Source organism: Aethalodelphis obliquidens, unplaced genomic scaffold, assembly GCF_003676395.1.
Source record: "Aethalodelphis obliquidens isolate GAN/ISIS:26980383/991018 unplaced genomic scaffold, ASM367639v1 scaffold1, whole genome shotgun sequence".
NCBI lineage: Eukaryota > Metazoa > Chordata > Mammalia > Artiodactyla > Delphinidae > Aethalodelphis > Aethalodelphis obliquidens.
In genome coordinates this window covers 79639921-79645139 of record NW_020837945.1, presented here as the reverse complement: position 1 = coordinate 79645139, position 5219 = coordinate 79639921, and the positions used below count along the sequence as shown (strand labels likewise).

At 41.2% G+C, this 5219-nt stretch overlaps 1 long non-coding RNA gene across 2 annotated transcripts; it reads left to right on the top strand.

The window, feature by feature from the left end:
• Positions 1-391: 391 nt before the first annotated feature.
• LOC113621833 (uncharacterized) lies at positions 392-3462 on the top strand. Of its 2 annotated transcripts, none has more exons than XR_003433321.1 (2): positions 392-606; positions 3281-3462. It is a non-coding gene; the product is annotated as an uncharacterized LOC113621833 (long non-coding RNA). The 2 variants fall into 2 exon arrangements; XR_003433322.1 differs by having other exon boundaries at positions 392-1554.
• Positions 3463-5219: the final 1757 nt, after the last annotated feature.

The following is a 5219-nucleotide window of genomic DNA, read 5'->3' as shown; positions in this document are numbered from 1 at the left end:
CTCAGAGTAGAGGACCAGGCCAGCCCCTTTGCCTGGGGTTCCGGGCATAGTAATAGGTTACTAATCACAGGTTCTGGGTAAATAAAAGCTTTGTTACAAAATAGAATAGCTTGGTCTTAATATTACATCTATTTAAGGAAAGGAACAGATTTTGCATCCAGTTCCCCCCAGAGAATCTTCCCCACCATTCAATCATAGCTGAAAAGGAAACTATCCTTGGAATAAGCACTGTCCTGTCCTCTTTCTAAGGGGACTCCAAACAGGAAATTGGTTTCACCTGTCAGGAACTTCTGGCACCTTGGTAGATCTTTAAACTATCACATCGCAGAATTACAGATTTTAGAACTGGAAGGAACCGTGAAGATGATCACTCAAGTCTTCTTTCTTTCAGGACAGGATAGTCATCACTGGAGGTGTGTGGGACCCCAGGACACAACTGAAAACGGGTCTTCGTGGTTTGATGGTCCTGTGTTAGAAAATCGGGGTGATCTGACTACCTGGGTTTGGAGATGGGCATCTTGTTTTCTGGCAGAATTGAGGAAAGCAAGGCTGCTTTGGGCTGTGTGTAAGTTGTAAACTGGTTCTCAGAACAGACTCCAGGTCACAGTGAGTATTGAGTTTTGATTGTCATCTGGGCTTGGCTATGCTTGTCACCTGTGCTATGGTACTCAACAGCTACTTTTGATGGGTATGGGAGATCTTATTTACCCATTAGTTTTATTTCAAATCCTTCACTTAGAGCCATTATAAACAAGCTCCTTACATTATCCTTGGAGAAAGAAAGGTGTTTTCTTGGTATGATTTAGAGAAATTGAGCAGAAAGTTTTGAGACATTAAAAAAAAAAAAAGATGATTTCCAGCCACTACCTTCAGAAAAACAAGTGTCAACATTTAATTTTGGTCCATATGCTGCCTGCTTTTGGCCTGTATTATCCTGAGACCTTTTTTTTTTTTTTTTAGTTTAGAAACCTTTTTGACCTAGCTCAGAGTTTCCCCCCAAAACACGGATTTTTTCCACACTTTTCTCACTTATTTAAAATGGAAATAAATATCTCGGGAGCTTAAAATAGAGAAGTGATGGGGGGGTGCATAATCATTTGTCTACAGCACTCTATCACTGTTTTGAATAACAGGGTTTTCACTTCCTATGAAACCTTAGCATGAGGGAAAGCAGCAGCTGGACCAGGAAGGGGATGCAGGGAGGAAAGCACTTGAGTGTTTGTGAACTCAGGGTGGCTGGCCCACCGGGCTGCTGTACTTAGCTGTCTTTACTACCTAAGGCTAGAAGTGGAAAAACTTGATTTGCGTGTTGTGCCTGCATTTTTTTTTTTTTTCCTTCTCCACACCGCCCTCTGTACACCTGACCATGCTGAAGCCTATCTGAAGCCGGCTTGACGGCAGGGAGAGCTGGAGAGCGGAAGAATGTGCTGAGAAAGGGAGTGCTCGGTACTTTTCCATTCACATCTCCACAGTGGCTTTTCTTGTTTATTTCAACCTCCACCAGCGGAACCCTGTCAGCTGCCTGAAATCCGAGTCATTAAACTGTTCCCTGAGGTCAGACCACAGATGCTTGGTGCATGTTTCCTACATGTCGGTGTCTATGTAACATATGTACATACAGAGACACACGCACAAACGTGTAACTCCGCGGGGGCACAGTGTGAGGTAGGGGGGAAAAAACATGGATTTGTTGCCAGAAAACCTTGGTTTCTAATTACCGTTCTGCCTGGAACTCCTTATGGGACGCGGAGCAAAACCACTTATCAGGACTCAGTTTCCTCAACTGTGTGAAGGAATAACCCAGATGGTTTGCAGCACAGTCTATCTGTTCTAAATTCGATACCTTGTGTCTAAATATATATTTATGTAACTTTAAGGTGGAGGGGGGGATGGAAAGGAGCTGAGTGAATGTGTCCCTGGGGTGGGAAAAGAAGTTAAAATGTAAACTTCTAAGTAAAGAAGGCAGTCCCAGAATCTTCACCTCTATCAATTTTTAACCAGTTGTAGACCAAAGTCTGGGATTCTGCTGAGTAGGTCCAAAAGCCAAATGAAGATTTTAAATGTTAAGAGTTGGAAGGGGCCGATTCTAAGACCTTGTACCTTTGATCTCCTGCATTCATAATCGGATGTGACAGTTCCCAAGTGTCTTTTCTGCACTAGAGTTCTTTTTTTTTTTTTTCCTTCTTCTGTTTTTGGAAACAGTCCCAGTCAGTGATAGGAAGGAGATGACACTTGTAAACTGGGCACACCTTAAGCCGCTGGGCCCCATGTGGATGTAAAAAAATATGACATAATATTCATATACATACACACACACAAAAGAAGGAGAAAAAAAAAGAAAAAACTAGATAGAGATTCCTGGTAAGAAACTTAGAGGTAGTTCAACCATCACTGCATTAAAGGTAATTATGTGACGTCAGAGGAAATAACAGATGAGGAGTTTGCCCTTACCAAAAAAAAAAAAAGCCTTACTCTACCAGAACAAACTTGAAGGTAACTCTCCACCAATATTTCCTATGCTTCTTTTATCTCCATTCTTTAAAAAGAAAGGTCTAATGTTTCTCAGGCCTGATTGCCTAGCAAAGCCTTTAACGGACCTCAGCATCTTCAGGACATAATTTAAAGTGTAGTTCCTGTTTATTAACAGTGACCTCCCCACCACCACCATCCCTCCTCTTAGACCTTCTGCAATATTGATGCCCATGTACAAGGAGAGATGGAGCCAATTACATTCTCTCAATGAAATACTATTGAGAGTTACAATATGCTAGCACTGGGAAGGTCCTTAGCAACTGTCCAATTCCACACGACTGAATTTATATCATTGGAAATTGAGGCCCACACAGAATGTATTTGCCACACACACTGGATCAGACTGAGCCAGGTCCAAAATTTTGATGTCCTGGTTCTAAATCCACTATGTTTGTCCCTGGTTTATCATGAAAAGAGGACGTGGGGTGGGCAGCCCTGCAAAAGAGCCATTTGCTGTGTCCTTACGTTCAGAGAAGGCCTCACATTAGACTTTTGACATCATCTCCACTGAGGTTCTACATCAGTCTTAGCCGTACACAGACAGGATGGAAAGGAGCAGACCCTCATCCACAAGTTCTCTGTGTGTGTCCCAGGGTAGGACCCAGTGTCAGAGCCGCCACAGGCTCCTACGGTACTGTGATTTAATACTGTTAATAAACCTATACTTATCTTATGAATAGTACAATTGCATTGTAATTGTGTGTACGCTGGTGTTGAAAATGTAAAATTTAATATATTTTTGGCCTAGAAACAACGATGCTACACTAGCAAAGAGCCCACCTGGTACCAGATCTTGATTTCTGATACTTCTGTGCAGTAATGGAAAACAAGGCTCCTTGGAGAAACGTCTGGTTCTAGATCTAGGACTGGGGCAAGAAGTATTCAAAATTAGAATGGAACATCTTATAGCATCATAAATAAAGAATTGCTGAAAAACAAACAAAAACTACATCGATGGGGCATATTTCAAAGAGACACTGGAGCCACTTGAAGAGCTCCCAATGGGCAAAGCTGGAAGATTTGGAGTAAAAAAAAAGAAATCAAGTCATATTAGATTACAATCCAAAGTCTAAAAGAAATATCCATGAATCCACACTGATATAAATTATTAAATAAATTAATAAATCAGAGAAAAGAGACAAATCTCCCTTGAAGAAAAATTCCAAATCATTTATGTAGATACACTGCCAGCAAGGATGGGGGCAGGGGGCGGTGTGTAACTCCTCACTCCTCAGGTGTGAGCTATGCACAGTGACTTCCTTCCAAAGAGTACAGTATGGGAAGGGAGGAAAGGAGGGAGGGAATCATTTTACATGGAGAAACCTGACAAACACTACACCAGCCAATTCACCAAGGTGAACATCAGCAATTATAAGCCATGTTGATTGTTATGTACCTTTGATCTGAGGAGATGAAAATGGCTTTTTACCTCTGTGGTCTTCCTCCCACACCCCAGTCTATTTATGAGAAAAGTCTCAGACAAGTTTCAACAGAAGGGCATCCTACAAAAGACGTCACCAGTATTCCACAGAACTATCAAGGAAAGTCTGAGAAATTGCAGCAGCTGAGAGCAACCTCAGAAGATATGACAGCTTAATGTAATGTAGTATCCTGGATGGGATCATGAAACAGAAAAAGATAAGGTAAACCCAGACAAATCTGAATAAATGAGGAGCTTTAATTAATAATATTGTATCAGTGTTGTTTCATTAGTTGTTACAAATGTACCATAGTAATATAAAATGTTAATAATAATGGGAAACTGGGTATAGGGTTTTTCTCTGCACTATCTTCTCAATTTTGCTGTTTAAAAAATATTTGGGGAGGGCATATCCTTATTTATTTATTTATTTTTCAATACCAGAATCCTCCAAAAATGAGCTAGGTCTCTTGAAATCTGAGAGATTTTCTTCCCAGTCAACCATGCCCCCCAGACAGAGTCAGGAAAATGAGGGAACCTGCGTTTATTCTTTTAGTTTACTAAATTGAAAGCAATTTAGCTAATTTCTCTATGTCACCATCTGGACACAGAACTGTGAGGAGAACACTTAGGAAGCACCAAAGGCCAAGTGTTGTCATGGTGGTGGATGACTCAAGGCACCTCATCAATCTGCTTACTCCACATTTCTTTCTGAAAATCCTCCACGGAAACAAGGCCCTGAAAGATCTAGCTATCAGTCCATAGTAGACATATGATACTTAGGGATTCATCACTGAGGTTTGGGGAGCCTCAAGACCTTCCTAGAATGTCTGGTATCTCATTGTACAACTCCAAAAGAACTGTGGACCTCATCAGAGTTTAACTCTGGGTCTAGAGAAGAATGCTAACTGGACCCTATAACTCTATGAATTTGTCTTCATTATCTGAATATGACCCCATTACCTAAACTAGAAAAATCCAGAGAGGGAAATGGTTTGCCAAGACCATCCCACAAATTAGTGGTAGAGTTGCTTCCCATCAACCAGTCCACCCTGAATCATTTATTTTGCTGTAGTATTCCCTTTAGTAAACTAAGGACTGCTATTGCATTGATATACATTATTTCAGAAATGCCTCATTCATTTCTAACCACCTGTCAGTTACCAGTGGTGTCCAGTTCCAATGGGAGCTTAGGTGTCTCTTCCTTCTTTCCCTTCACCTTTTCCCACTTGCATCAGCCTCTCTGCCAAGTGGTTATAGATCTTTG